Below are 13,261 nucleotides of genomic sequence, written 5' to 3' on the forward strand. Positions count from 1 at the left end.
CTCTGGTGTATTTTAAACTTGCCATTTGATAGTTCTTATTATACTGACAGTTTTTGAGGCAAAGATTTTAGATTGTATTTATCTTTTTAGTGTCTAGTTTTGACATAAAATGTTAAGAGTAAAAGGAAGAAAAGTGAAAGTGAATCTAACATACAACCTTTTAAAAAAACTCTTTTTCTCAGCTTTATTGAGAATAATTGGCGTACATCACTGTATAAGGTTAAGGCGTACAGCATGATGGTTTGATTTACATATATTGTGAAATGATTACCGCAGTAGGTTCAACCAACATCCATCTTAAAGAAAAGAAAGAAAAAGGAGAGAAAATAAAAAATATTCTCCTGTGACGAGAACTCTTTAGGATTCACTCTCTTAGCTACTTTCCTGTATATCACATAGCAGTGTTAACTATAGTCATCTTGACATACGATCTTTTAACAGTGATCAAAATCCATGTTCAAATTTTGTTTTACTGTTTTTTTAAGAATACAAACATATCCTTTTGTAAGATGTTTTTTATACATCATCTATATAAAAAGGTCATTTGAAGGAAAAAACCATCAGTGTTCATACTGGATCTTGTGAAAGGTGTGAGGGAATATATATACATACTGTCTTTAATAGGCTGTTCTTTTTAACATACAGTATTACTTTGTTTGTAAACAGGTGACTCAACAGAATGAAAAAAATACCTACAGTTGAACATCGGCTCTTACAAAATTGTAAACATGTGGTCCCACAATTGGATTCCATTAGATCCAAAGTGTATTGGCTCAGTGGTGTGAAAAAGGAAGCACAATTGGCAAGTTATCACTTTTCCAGTCATTCCAACAGATGGTGGTTAACATGAGTTTTAGATGTGCAATGTTCCTGACTGCAACGGAGAAAAGGCCTTGTGAAGATTCCTGTTTTTTAAGCACCTTCCCCACCTGTCTACCCATTTACATCCTTGTAGTGGCCAGTAAAGCTAGGAGTCGCTATGAGTTGGAAGAACACTGGGTTGACAGATCTACTGTGAGCTGCGTTGAGATTGCTTTGAAATCCATCGTTCAGTGCACTGAATAGTCATCTGCCCAAAATACAGAGCTTCTTCCATATCAGCTTAAATAGTGTGACATTCTGAAAAAGAAGTTAATCATGATAGCTATAGGGCAGGAATTGGAAGAAATCAGATGGAAATGCACTGATAATTCCCACATTACTCGTCTACAAAGGAATTTTCATAAAGATGTTCCACAACATCTGAAAAGATACATAACCATGGAGATACACCTATAAATGTGTTTACCACAACGTGATACATTTAACATGACCTATTTTTAGAAGCCCACACACTTACAATTTGTAAGGTTTCAGAGTAAAAATTTCCATGCTTTTAAATAGCCCTTCATAACTGTGAATTTATAATAGTTTGAATTTTATGTGCAGCATTGTTTATGAGAAGCAATACTTTGTAATTTGATATTTCAAATTATTTTTAGTCTTTTTGGTTGAACTATTGCTTGATTACTATAACTCAACATGACTTTCCTATTGAGAATCAAAAATCAGGATTCAGTAGTAGGGATGCAGATCTTAAGTCTTTTTTAACATGCACCATTTGTTTTTATTTTTATGCTCCACAATGGAAAAAAAAAACGTGCTCTACAAATGTACAGAAAGTAGATGGGCAGAAAAGCCTCTTTGGCTGGCATTTCACTATCTTCACATGCTTGGAGTTGAATTTTGGGAGACAGGCTTTGTTAACGTCACTAAATTCTTAAACATATGTATGTAGCTCTAGGTGCTGATTTTGCTGTAATGGAGTCCTGAAGAATGCGTGGAGCCGATACGAATTCTCAGCAGGACTGTTGTGGGCTTGAATGAAGGTAGATATGTTGGACCCAGTTTACAGTACTCTGTAGAGTGTAATTCTGTGTAAGACAGGTTTTGGCCATTATATGAATGGCTGACATACCAAAATGAACTTTCTTTCTTAGGAGGCAATTCTCTGGCCTAGACCCAGAAAGCAGTCCTGAAGTAAAAGCCCTCAGATGTATCTGAATTAGTGATCCTGAAGGACAAAAATGCTCACACCTTTGTTACTTGAAAATGTTATTTCCTTTAAAATAATTATGGAGAAAATTTTCTGGCAACAGGTTATATAAAACAAAATCTGCTTAAATATTGACTATGTTTATTGATGAGAATATGAGCATTTTCACAATATATTGGCTTTTTTCTAGCATCATTCTTACACCTTGTCTGAGAATATTAGAAATACAGATCTAATATAAAATTAATCTCAATCCCCTGATTACAGTGGCGATGGGTTGTAGATTTTTGTAACACACCTTCAGCAACGCATTGAAACATGCCTTTTAACCTAAAGAATGATTGATTTGATTGATATATTTGAAAAAAATTTTAAAGCAAATTTGCAGATCTTAAATCATGTATCTATTTTATGCCTTTGGATGCTTGTTCATAACAGTTTTTTCAGTTTTGTTTCATTTATTGACATTTAGAAAAATACAGGAGGATCTTATGTCATTATTGACAGCAGAAGCACTGGAACCTTAATATGTCTAGAGGAAATTGCTACCCACTTAGTGTTATAGCTGGGATTCCATTAAGAGACAATGCTCACTTTTAAAAGGGTCCTATAATCTGTTTTCCTGAGCCATGTTGTAATAAGTCTCTAGCAAAGAATGCAGGGTGTTCAGATCTGCATGAGTCCTTCAGGAGTGTATCCACAGCTAGAAGCATACCCCACCACAGCACTCCTTGAAGGTTGTCCTCACACTTGTAGAGCCTCATTAGCAACCCCTGTGCTCATTCTCTGGTAGCAACTTTCTCTCCAACACATCCACTTCCCTTCCTCCGGATTCAGGTTCCTCCTTCCACAAAATTCCATGTTACTATAGGTCATCAACCTTTGGAGTTCTCACAAATATTAGAATTTCAGATAACTACAGTCCATGTGTCCAGTTGAATCCACATGTTAATTAAAAAGCAGTTTTAGAGCCCAACAAAAATTATACAAGCATGGTTTCCTTCTTATCCTTGCCCCTAATAAAATGAGCATCTTTGTCCTTAGTATAAAATTTGTATATATTGTTATGATGGTACTTATATATGATCATGTTTCCAGTTCCAAATTTGCCTGTAATACTTATATGGTTTAAAATACTTGACAGTTATATTTCTGTTAATGTATCATTTCTGTATCAAGAATCTACAAACAGCTGCTTGCTTATGCTGAATCAATTTAGCAGTTAATTTACCAATCTAGTCTCAACTGCAGTATACTTAAAATAGGGAAACAAGTAGATGATGACGTGGATGTTTGGTGGTTAATGTTACTGCTCACTTGAATGTCAATTTTGAATATTTCTTCTACTAATACAACTAAAATTATGTATATATAATCAATGTGGCCTGTATAGAAAAGGTATTCCTAATGATTTAAAGTCCTGGTGGTACTGTAGGGTAGCAGTATGAGGAAGAAATACCTGGCTAAAGAGGAATTTTAAAAGATGAGAATTGCTCACTTCGTGTATATTTTATAGGTTTATTGAGTTTGTGAGCAGTATAAAAACAATCATTCTTTAGTTCTTCATTGTGGAACTGAAACATTTCTATAAAATGCACAGCTGTAACAGTTCATCAGGTGTAGTATTTCCACAGTGAGGATATGGGGGCTTTTCTCATTATGCGAACCCACAGAATATTTTCTACTCTATATCATGGGGGTGGGGGAGCCTTGTTTCTACAAAGCTGAACTATGTAGCAATATTTGTTAACATGTGGCATGACGTCTCTATGTCATAAAATGTGATGTGTTAGATACTTTGGCCATAGCAGACACTAAGAATTAAAACTCTTGTATCAGTGGGACAAAAATCAATGGGCAGTACCCTCTCTGTTTGGAATGGGACCAGTATACAATTAATACAATTTAAATTTATACATTCCCTAAGACTCCATTTTTAAATTGCATTCACTGCGTGTGTGCATAAGGAAAGCTTTTCTTTCACTAAATACAAGCTTGTTTTTTTAACCTTTATAATTTAATTATTATGTACGTAACATCAGATACCAACCTGTAAATTGCTAATGGGTCCCTAAAGGCCTTATCAGGGAGTTGAAATTTCATATACTTATACCAGGTTATTTGTAAAAAGTCTTTTTGAACAGCTGTAAAACATTTAAAAACTGTGGCAGATGCATTGTTAACATGCATCCATTTGATAGTGAAAGCAGAAACCTGAACAAGTTTTACCTAATTCTTGCACTGAATTTAAATAATATAAAATGTGCATTTTAAATAGATTTTATTTCCCATTTATTGCTTAGCATAGAAGAACAACTATGCTTAGAGGATTGACCACAAGATTGATTTTTAGATGGAAGAGAGGTAAGAAAGTAGAAGCACCTTACTATTGGAGCATGTTGCATTCATTTAGTGCTACTGAACAATTCAGTAGTTAGTTCTGAACTTTGCTGCAAAGTGCTCTTTATTTAAAGCACATTAAAGTCTCTGCTTAATTGCTTTGTAAAATGAAGCAGTGGTATTTTTTATCCTATAAATATAGTCTAATTTAAAAGTTTTTCCTACAAAATTAGTTTATATTGCTGCCTAAACTATCATCTATGTAAAGGATTTTTAAAGGCAAGAGGGAGTCTGGATTCCGTGTGTGTGTGTGTCTGTCTGTCTGTCTGTTGTAAATGTTTGCCCATTGAAATATTTCAAAGATATGTTCATTCTAAAATTTTCTGTTTTACCCACAGTAAATGTACAGCTTGGTATTTGAGGGACTTAATTGATGGAAATCCAAATTCATGTGTCTCTCCCCTTCTCCAAACACATTTATTATGCCACTGTAAGGTGCATGTACAGAAAATACTTCTGAGGCTGATATATTAAATATTTTATCAATGTTATCTTATACTGAATCTCAAAGCAGTCATTTGTTTTGAGGATTAAGAGAAAGTTTTGGGTTTTTTGGTCAGGTATGACTAAGAGAGGCTCCAATTGGTGAGTTAAGGAAAGTCTGTGGTAAGTGATTTGAGATGTATACTAAAGGTGTGGGTGTTGGTTAAAGAGTTCAATTTTAACAAGGGAATTTTTTTTTTTAATTTGCATGTTCTGTGGTTAACTATCAAAGAGTGCAACAGGTTATTCCAGCTTTTCCCAGTACTAATTATATTGGTTTTAAGAATTCTTCATAATCACAAGATGACATTTCCCCTTCATTTGTGACCAAAGAAGGGTGCACAGTACAACCCATGCAAGTGACTTCTGACTTTTTCGACTTGGACAGAATCCCCACTGTTCCATTGAATTTCTTATTGTACTATATGTCTTGCAAAGTGTGAAACCATAATGTATAATTTATGAAAAATTGAAGGCTACAGATCCTTTTGCATGAATAAAAGCCCATTAGGGCGAATGAAACTGGTATGTTCTTTTAGCCTTTCTGGTTAAATGAAAATTTTAATGGCAAACCAACTCTCCACTTACTAGCTTTGTGCAATATTAAGCAAAACACTAGCACACTGTGCTTGGCTTTTCAGGATGGCTTTAACACCATTACACTAAATGGACAGTGTGCAGAATGTAAGTGACAACTCCTGCAAATTTTACAGTACTTAAATATGCTCAGTTAACATTCTAAAGTATTAAAAGTACAAAGAAAAAAAACTAAGCAAGCATTTAGAGCAATACTATGAACTCTCCAATAATGGTTTTGACTGTTGCCTTTTGCTCTTTAGTGCAACTTTCTGCATTGTAATTATTGTATCGCTTTGTATTTCATGTTTTTTACACTCACGACTTCAAAGTACTTGTACACTAAGTATTGCAATCACCTTTCTCTTCTTGTACATGCAATATAACAACATACAGTTTTGGTGCTTAACAATATTCCTTTTTTCTTTAATAAAAGATATTTATTGAGTTAAGCTCATTTTGTTTGTTTAAAATAGCAATGGTGGTATATAATGTCACTTCATTTCTAATAAGAAGGAGCATAGCAAGTTGTGCATTTGTTACCACATGATGAACAGGATTCAGACTCTCCACCCCTGTACTTCTGCCTCTTCCCGACCACTGTTTGTAACAAAATATGGTTTAGAAGTGTTGACCTCCAAAGTTGGAGGGTCCTTAAATGCCTTTCATTTTAGCAGTCAATTTGTGATCCTCTAAATTGGGGGAGATTAAGGGAGACATTTCTCCCAAGGAAGGGCCTTACTTCCATGTATTCCCTCCATAAATATATCTGAAACTAAACAGAGGGCTTTGATTACTAGATAGTTTTTCTGTGAGAGTTTAGAGAATGGACTTAATAGAAGTGCTTTAGCTAAACTGATAGAATCACCTTCTGCCTCAAAACGAATTAGTTAGTTAACACATTAATTCAGCTCTCAACACAGTACATCCTAGTCCACCCTTGTGAAAATCATGCTGTGGCTGGTTTGGAATGGGCTTACTGGGTGACTTACCAACAGGCGACAGCCTCCCCTGGAAATCTAGGCCCTGTGGAATTCCTTAGTCCTTTGTGATTCTGTCGTTCATCCTGACCTTGCTGAGTTCTGTAAACTGGTTGAAACTTCATTTCTTTGCTACAGGAAGCTGTGTGGGAGAGGTTTAAAATTCTTTGGTGCAAACCCACGAACATACCGTCTATTTCTGACAGTTACTGAAGTTTAAGCACATTTCCCAAGCGCTCTGTCCCAGTGCCAAGTGGATACCTTTCCCACAGCGACCCACAGCTTTGTTGCTCACCAGAGACTTAGTTCTTCCTCACTGCTAACATTTTCTCCAGAGCTCTCTACTAATAATCTTGCTTGTTCACAAGAGCTCACTAGTTTTGTGCTCTCGCTATTCTCTGAACTCAACTATTTGTCAGCTTAACCTCTAACAGACCGCTGACCTGTTAATTCTTCTGCAGAGTTCAAGCGGGCCCATCCTTTAATCACAGTCACTTCCTACTTCCCCTCATTCCTGCCTCTTCCACCTGCTCTTCCAGTTGCTGTGGAGGACTTCATATACTCAGGCCATTAAGCATCTTTCTTCCCTGTCACCAATTCCAATGGCCAGGCCTTGCTGTAGAGTCCTGGGCTTCCTGGCTCCATTGCTGGTTAAGGAAATCATGCACCAATGCCACAAGGCTTTCTGTGGGCCAACTTTGGTCTCCTAAGTCTACCTCTAGTATCTACATTTTCATGCTCAGCTCATGCCTTTCCACCTGCACATGTTTCTAAAATGCTGTTCTTATCTCATCATAATCTAAATTCCATCAGGTATGTTCATTTGGAAAGCACATAGGCAGTAGGTGTCTGGCCCTCCTTGTGTGTCAACATTCTTAATCAGAACATTGAAAGGAAAACAAGACATGAAAGGAAGAATCACAGAATCCGATTTAATCTTCACAATTCATATGAGGCACAAGAAAAGGGTTAGATAGTAAACGTGTCTGGGGTGACTACTGGTTTGGCAGGCTTTGCTTTAAACACTACCCTGCCCAATTATCTCCCACAGCATCTTCAACTTCTTCTTAACCCTAACCCTGTAAGATGCAAGTGGTGCTCAGTGTTCACTTCAGATGGTCTGGAGAAGAGCACTTCATTCTAGGCTAAAACTAGGCCTGAGTCTCCTGTGTTGAGATGTGCTAGAGAAACACTTGATCACTAAACATTTTCAAGAAGAATAAAAACAGAGTTTCAAAGACATCAAGATGTGACTTCAAATAATATTCAAATAAAGTCAGTCCAAAAAAAGCTATTAAGTTCAAATCTCTTCAGAGGCAACTTATTTTAAGACATGAATGAGTTATATAGCAGATTCCTTTGAAGTGCTTTAGGTGTAACATAGTGCTATTATGCTCTGTGGCTTTAGGAACTTTGTTCCCCAGAACATAGTTCCTGCAAGGAGAGTCATGGGGACATATATATCCCCACATAAAAACTCCTAGACCATTATTTGTCTCACTTCCAGTGATGTCTGAGAGTTGCAGATGCTGGGATGTTCTCTTGGCCTCAGCAACTTATCTGTATTCATGTGCTTCTAGAGCTAGAAAATTCCCGGTGACTGCAGCCAGTTTGAATTGTTTCAACCCTGAATAAATGTCTTAGTCTATCTCTGTGGTTATCTGGAGGCCTTTTATATTGAAATATTTAAAAGTCCTTTTATCAAGTTATAGCAGGCCTATGAGTATGATGATATTGGTTTTTGAGGAAAAGCCTTAAGCAACTAAAGCCACTGGCCAATTTTTGTCAGAATAGTTTACCACCAAGAACAATTAAAAAGTTACTCATCCTCAAGGGCACTGAACTTCCTCCACCAACAGATGTTTTGTGTAATTGAAGATGATAGATTGGCAAACTTCAAAGAAACCTTAGCTTGTTTGTAACCATTTTCCAATGGAAAGAAAAGGAAGTCTTGCAGGAATCAGTCACAGTTATTCCTAAAACTTCTTAATGAAAGATTTAGAATAAGAAGCACTACTCTGAATTATTTTGCAGATATTCTACAGTGTGTAAATATCTATTTATGCTAGAACAGTAAATTCACATTATTGACTTGGGAGAGGGGTGAGATGAGGGAAAGTAGCCAACGTGGGCATTTTGCAATATAATCTTATTCAAAATTACATTATGCAAAAGCCACACTATGGCTCTATGGTGGAAGTAGTCCAGTTGGCAAAAACATCCTATAAATGTTTTAGGCCAAAATGATCTTTTTCATGCTTAAAGACCCTAAACCTCTGGAATCTTCTTTAAGTAAAAGTTCAAGTGTTCCAGTGGCTCAAATCTCAATTTAAAAATTCTCTGGTCTTACTTACAGGCCACTTTGTGACCCACCTCTTGTCAGAAATAGGATGGCCTACCCCGGCAAGTGTGTGGGTTAGGGCCAAGTTTTTGAAACAGAAGGTTAACTCTTCCAACAACCATCAGAAGATTCAACAATAAATTCACTGTGACCCAGAACTTGCTGAAAGGTTTTTACATTTCAGTTATGAGTTTCTCTAATGTTATCTAAGCTTTGGTATTGCAGTAAGGTGAATCATCAGAAGGTAACACGTAGAATATTATCTCCCTAACTCCAGCAATTCTTTCACTGCACTATATGTAAGCAATATTTCTACACTTTCTTCATAACCCTTTTCTCAATCTTCTTAGTCTCACCTTTCCCCATGGTTCTAAATGACATTTGTGTCGTAATGATTCCCAATTTTATCTGGCCTGTACCTCTTCTCAGAACACTGGATCTGTATGTATGCAACTGCCCCGTGATCTCTTCATTAGGATGCTTCCTGCAATTTCAAGTATAACATGTCCAAAATGGTTCCCTTCCTATTCTATTAAAACCTGGACCCAATCCTTCTCAGTTTTATCTTTTCTTTCTTCTTTTTTTTTTTTAAATTAATCCAGTTCTGGAATTCAGAACCTGGAAGTTATCCTTGCTGCCCTTCTCACCCTCATCCTCCGTATCCAACGAGTCCTATCAACCCTAACTTTTACATCTGGCATACATCCACTGCTTTCTCTGTCTCTAAGCCCTACACTGGTCCAGACCACATTCATCTCTCAAGTAGGGTACTGCAGTAGCCTCCTAACTGATCTTTCACTGCCACTCTTTGTCTCCTTCCAACTAAACCTCCACTCAAAAGTGGTGAGATCATGTCTCTCCACTGCATAAGACCCTCCGGTTACTTTCCATTGCACTTAGAATAAAATCCCAAATCTTCTTCCTATGGACTATAAGGCTGAATGTGATTTGGCCCTTCCTATCAGCCTCATGGCTTACTGAGCTCTAGCATTGTGTATAATCTCTCTCTTACCTTAGGGCCTATGCACAAACTGTCCTCTTTCTAGAATTGTTCCTTGTTTTAGTATGACCAACTTTGTTGTGTACCTCAAAAAGTTCATATGTTGAAGTCCTGACCCTCAGTATGTGTCCTTTTTTGGAGATAGCGTCTTTACAGAGGTAATCAAGTTAAAATAAGGTCATTAGGGTGGGCCGTATTCCACTATGACTGGTATGTTTATGAAGTGGGGGAATTTGGATATAGACATGTATAGATGGAACATGATGGGAAGAGACATAAAGAAAATATGGTCACCCAATGACCCAGTTGAAATGTGTGTATCCTTGAATCAGAAGACATATACAAGAATGCTTAAGGCAGCATTCTTCCTAATAGCCAAAAACTAAACAACCCAAGGGTCTATCAACTGATGAACAGACAATTGTGGTATATCCCTAAAATGTGGTATAGTCAGACAATGGAGTACTATAGAATAAAAATGAATACAGCTACACAAAATAAACTGGATGAATTTCACTGACATAAAGTCGAGCAAAAAGCAAAAATATCTAATACATGATTCCAGTCAAAGTTTTTAAAAAATACGCAAAACTAAACTATAGTGTTTAGGATATTATTTAGGTGGTAAAACTAACAGAAAAAAAAAAAGATGATTGGCACGAACGTCATGATAATGGTACGTTTTGGGGAGACCAGAGCTTCATGACCAGAAAGGAGCATACAGAGGGCTTCTGTGGGGCTAAGCTTTTCTTTCCTGACCAGGGTAGTGGTGAGATGGGGGTTCGCTTTATAATAATTCACTAAGCTGTGTGTTTATGTTTTTGTATATTTCTGATTATGTATTACATTTCCAATAAAAAGCTTTTTAAAAACCCTAGAGTTCTTTCATTAGCATTGTAGAAATTGCTTCTAGAATTCAGTTGCCAAAAACTTTTTTCTCTGAAAAATAATGTGCATGCTTGCTCTACAAAACAATGAGAACCGTATAATCTAACATTTCACTTTTTAAAATTAGTTGACAGTAGATCAGAGCCAAATTTAGTGCTCCAGTGGAAAAACCAGCTCATCTCAGACTTCCGGTCTACACAGCTTCTTTTAATTGGCTGTGTGTGTGCATGTGTGTGTGTTTTAAACTCTCTCTCTAGGTGTTTTCATATTGTAAGTTTTCTCTGGGGAAGTAGGTGGGAAAATCTTTAGAAGTTTCATCAGATAGAAGAAAAAGATTTTGCAACAGAGCATGGCATAGTGGTGAAGAGCAAGGACTCTTGAGACACTAGCCATGTGAATTTGGACATATTACTCTCTGTGCTTCAGTTTTGTGTTCCAAAGAGAGAGACAAATAATGATACCAACTTCATATGGTTGTTGTACAGGTTAAATGAGGGCACAGAAGAGAGCCTGGCACATATATGAATGTTAGCTATTATTACTCGGAAGATCTGATACCAAAATCCTTCACAAAGAACTGCAAAGATCTGAGTAACTTAGAAGCAAGGACATCTGAGAGTAGGATAGATGCTCCTGGATAATTTGAAAAAGCAGCAATAACCATATACATTTCTTTCTTCAATAGAACATAATTTCACTTACGTGACACAAAATATTATGTAACAGGCAACATTTTAAATTAACAACAAAAATCCTTACCTTCATGTTTACTCTCTGTAGAAAGAACTGGGTGTAGCTGAAAAAGTCAGAATTTCTATTTTCTGACCTTCTGTGGAAAGGCAGACCTAAAGAATCAAAATATAATCCGAAGTTATGAAGAATGCCAACATACTTCCAGTTAAATATGGTGGCTTGAAACATGCTTAATTGATACTCCCTCCTAAAGCCCTAACATGACAGTAAAGGAATAAAGAACAAAAGAGGAGAAAATTATGGACAAAAAATGTGCAGGCTTTGAAAGATGTATGGGAGGTAAACGGCTCAAGCGAGTGGAGGGAGCTGACCTGAGAGCTTGCAGTGAGACACTTGAGGAGCCGGCCGAGCCCTGTGGGGTCTGGCACCGCTGGGGGGCACTGTGTTCCGTGAAAGGTGGGGAGAGGTATCAGGTGAAAAGAGGGAGAATGGTGGGAGTCTCAAACAGGAGCAAGAGACCTTCCCTCCCCCCACCTTCCAGACTCTCCTTTCCCACAGCAAGAGTCTAGAAGTTCATTCCCTGGAAAAAGTGAGCCAGAGAAGATCTAGACTCAAATAGCAGTCCAAGAGGAGGGCAGAGGTAATGCTGAACACTGTAGGATCGAGTTACAATCTACCTTCAGAATCACAAGGCCCCTGGCCTCCTCCTGCTTGGTTCTGACATGGCTCTCAGCGAGGCATCTGTCCCCACCCCCCCTTCCAGGAGTCTGGAAGATCCCTTTCCGGAGACACTAAATCACCCCAGACAAAAGACCAGCACATGGTAATATCTGGATGTGAGGAGAGATGGAGATTTACCAAATGACAAAGCTGGCCTCCCACCCAATCAACCTACCCCCAGAGCCACCAGTCCACCAGCTCCACCCTCTTGGTCCCCTAGAGCTCCCAGGGTCTCCCTGTAGAATATGAACAGACTACTTTGAGTCACAGACATTTTCGGAAAGTCCCCACACAATAGAGACCAAAACAAACAAGGTAACTCAGAAAACAGACAATTCAGGAAGTAGTAGGAAAAACTAAAATTAACTTTGCCAGAAAAGTAAGGCAAAATACTACATCCACGAAACAAGAATGTGTTGCAATAAAAAGGAATCATCTGAGAACAAGGGAGGACACTGAGAAAAACTCTGACAGCTGACATTACATATGCAATACAAGGTTTAAAAGATAGGCAAGGAACTCTTAGAGCTGAATAAACAGCTAAGGAGATAGAAAAGATAGAGGATCAATTCAACTAATCTAATATCTGATTAATGCCAGAAAGAAGGGAGAAATAGAGGGGAGAAAATTATTAAAGAAACCATACGATAAACTTACTGCTTTGTTTGCCACAATGTGAGTTGGATTTTCTTCCGTGTGCAGTAGAAGGATTCTCAGATGGTCCTCCAAGGAGCATTCCAGGAAGATGAGGACTCAGAAATGCTCCCCGGAATGGACGACATAGAGGTTACTGGTTACCTTGGAGAGAGCACTTTTGGCAGAGCAGTGTGGGCAGAAGCCAGAGTGGAGAAGTCCGAAGAACAAATGGAAAGATAAGAAATGGAGATAATTCATGAGCCCACAATTCTTTCAGAAGTTTTTCAGTGAAGAGGGGAGAAATCAACTGATAGCTCTAAGGATTAAGGGCGGATTATTTTTTTAAAGGTAAGAGACACTAGAACATGCTTGTGTGCTGATAAAAAAAAAATAGTAAATAGAAAGTAAAAGTGACTTGAAATAGCAATTGTATTCCTGTCTCTTAGGTAAACAAAAGACTACATTTATAATTAATAAATCAATAGAAAATGGAGAAGAAAATTAATTCT

At 37.4% G+C, this 13,261-nt stretch overlaps 1 protein-coding gene and 1 long non-coding RNA gene across 2 annotated transcripts in view; one reads left to right on the forward strand and one right to left on the reverse strand.

Moving 5' to 3' along the window:
- JMY (junction mediating and regulatory protein, p53 cofactor) overlaps positions 1 to 1,416 on the forward strand; it is a 69,637-nt gene extending 68,221 nt beyond the window's left edge. Inside the window, exon 11 of the mRNA XM_060143180.1 lies at positions 667 to 1,416. The gene's annotated coding sequence lies outside the window, so the exon portion shown is untranslated. The remainder of the gene's footprint in view (positions 1 to 666) is intronic.
- A 5,038-nt stretch (positions 1,417 to 6,454) lies between these two features.
- On the reverse strand, positions 6,455 to 13,027 carry LOC132516913 (uncharacterized). The gene is made up of 3 exons (XR_009539512.1): positions 12,774 to 13,027; positions 11,463 to 11,548; positions 6,455 to 6,616 (listed from the first exon to the last, which is right to left on the reverse strand). It is a non-coding gene; the product is annotated as an uncharacterized LOC132516913 (long non-coding RNA).
- Between the last annotated feature and the right edge of the window lie 234 nt (positions 13,028 to 13,261).

This window comes from Lagenorhynchus albirostris, chromosome 3 (genome assembly GCF_949774975.1).
Source record: "Lagenorhynchus albirostris chromosome 3, mLagAlb1.1, whole genome shotgun sequence".
Taxonomy (NCBI): domain Eukaryota; kingdom Metazoa; phylum Chordata; class Mammalia; order Artiodactyla; family Delphinidae; genus Lagenorhynchus; species Lagenorhynchus albirostris.